At 35.0% G+C, this 2500-nt stretch overlaps 1 protein-coding gene across 7 annotated transcripts in view; it reads left to right on the forward strand.

Annotated features, from left to right (window-relative positions):
* The first annotated feature begins 2369 nt into the window (after positions 1–2369).
* Positions 2370–2500, forward strand: part of LOC145294057 (regulator of G-protein signaling 7-like) — a 728168-nt gene continuing 728037 nt past the window's right edge. For 2 of the 7 annotated variants that reach the window (XM_080141052.1, XM_080141051.1), the window contains exon 1: positions 2412–2435. The gene's annotated coding sequence lies outside the window, so the exon portion shown is untranslated. Of the gene's footprint in view, positions 2436–2500 lie in introns of all 7 variants that reach the window. The other 5 variants (XM_080141049.1, XM_080141054.1, XM_080141050.1 and 2 more) reach the window with 5 other exon arrangements.

Genomic DNA, 2500 nt, shown 5'->3' on the forward strand with positions numbered 1-2500 from the left:
GTCTGATCTTCGATGGAACATGCTGGTTTATACGAGTCAAAAGGTGCAAGGATGTTCGCCCAACATAACCAGCATCGCACTGGCATTTAAACTGATATACAATATTACTATTTGGGATGTAAGGCAAACTATCCTTGCGGAAAGACGGAAAAGCAGGTCTGGTAGTATATACCACACGCAAGGTCACCGAATTGAAGCAATCGTAAATACTTCTTCGAATCTGTTTTGAAATTATATTACTCCCCTCCCCTATCCACGGTAATTTCAAATAAAGCGGGCATTTCAAGGGTCCAAACTTTTTAGGGGATTTAAAATCCGCAACCTTTTTGAAAATACAATCAACAATAGGGTCAACAGGATAACCATTATTGATGAATATTTCCCTGATCTTATCGAGTTCGACATCTAATCTGTTAGGCGAACAAATCATGAGGGCTCTATGTACCAAAGTATTAATTAAGCCGACCTTACGTGATTTAGGTATAAAAGACAACCAGTTCAGATATAGGCCAGTAAATGTCGGCTTTCTATAAATTGTAGTGAGAAAGCCCCCCCCTTGAGCGTTCGACAAGAACATCCAAGAAAGGAAGCGAATTGTCCTTCTCACTTTCCATAGTGAACTTAAGAGCCCCATGTAAAAAATTCAACCTATTAAAAAATATCGACGCTTCACTTTGCGAAGGAAAAATAGCAAAAGTGTCGTCAACATATCTGAAATATGCAGTGGGTTTAGATGTAGAATTAAACATAACGGATGGGGTTCGGTGGTCTCCCACCTTCTGCAGCCTTGGACTCTGCTATTGGCCAGCATTTGGTTGACAACCCGTGCTGTGCCGATAGATATAAAATAGATTGGTTCGAGGTGCTACATAGAGCGGACTCCAAAAACCATTTAAAGATTTTGGAGGCCGTCTCTATCGCGGTGCGTCAACCTTCTTTGTGCCGGCAAAAGGAAACATCAAACGCATTGTTTCTCTTTGGGGAACTTTGAAATATTTTCTCCCGCTTTTTTGTTTTTCTCCCTCGTTGTGCCAACATTTTTTTTAATCGTTTTTTAAACGTAAATAAATTTGATTAATGTCCCCGTACGTTGGCACATTAAATAAGTTCCCCAATAGAACTCTTTATTTTCGTCACAATACTATTTAGATTGCTATCGATTTACTCCTGAAGAGATGATAGCCGAAAGAGCTCTCGAGAAACTTCCGCCTACTATTTTATTTAAAACCATATATATATATATATATATATATATATATATATATATATATATATATATATATATATATATATATATAGCCCGTTTAAATGGGAAAGGGGGAAAAGTTATAGCATGTTGATTAAGAATGGATGCTTATGTGAAATTGATGGTTGAATATGGTCAAATGTGTTCTATGCTTGATTAAATAAAAATCCCTTACTGTGCATCGAACATAATACCATAATACTTAGTATTATAACAAAGGTTTATAAAAACTTATAGCTAGATCGGCCCAGTAGTATCCAGGAAAAAGTGGAACAGACAAATATATAAAAGGAACTTGTATATGTGTGCGTGTGTTCGTTCCTTATGGACTCGGAAACGGCTGGGATAATTTTTTTAAAATTTAACGCATATGTACCTTATGTGTCTGGAAGTGTTATTAAATAGGTTTCGTATCGGAATACAGAATTTGATGTCAAAAATCGATAATAAAAAAATCTAATCAAAGAAGGAACAGTCCGAATTTTGCTCAAACTTAACACTTTTATACAGCTTAACATTACAAATGCATTTTAGAAGTTTTATCGCCGTACAAATAGAAGCATGTAAAATTAACAGTAGTTTTTTTTTTATAAGTCAGGGGCGCGTTAAAAATAAATTTCTTGGTTTAAAGCACAAATTCAAGCCATTATATAAAAATAATTTTATAAAATCAACAGAAGATTCTCTACCGCGCAATCTACACTACAATGTTTTCTGAACTAAGTCACTGCGGGAAGACTTCCTTCCGGTGTACCATGGTGGATCCCCGACTAGAGCAGGCAATCAATCAATTTGATTGAAAAATGGATAACTCCACCAATTGCGATGACCATAAAAGTATTGGAAGTGTAGAACATGCATTGGTCCTCATTTAATTCCGGGCGACGCCGGATCTCCGTGCTAGTATATAGACATATGCAAGTTTAACAATTTTTAAATAGATTTGTCAAAAAAAAAAAAAATCTTAATTGTGGAATTTTTTTTCAAATTCAAATTCTTTTGTTCTTATATAGAAAACCGGAAAATGTAAGTGTGAAAAACTGTATTTTGATTTTTACGATGAAATATATTTTGATGATTCTTTTTTTTTCTTTCTTCTAGGTAAGTGATTCGTGTGCATCAAGTGATTTTACTGAAGGAAATTGATTTGCTGTAAAGAATTTTATGTGGTCTCATTTTTAACACAAAGGTAAGCCACTGATAAAAATCAATTATTATTAACTAGCATTTCAGCCCGACGTTGCCCGGGTATTT

This window comes from Euprymna scolopes, chromosome 15 (genome assembly GCF_053919585.1).
Source record: "Euprymna scolopes isolate OS-2025 chromosome 15, ASM5391958v1, whole genome shotgun sequence".
Classification (NCBI taxonomy): domain Eukaryota; kingdom Metazoa; phylum Mollusca; class Cephalopoda; order Sepiida; family Sepiolidae; genus Euprymna; species Euprymna scolopes.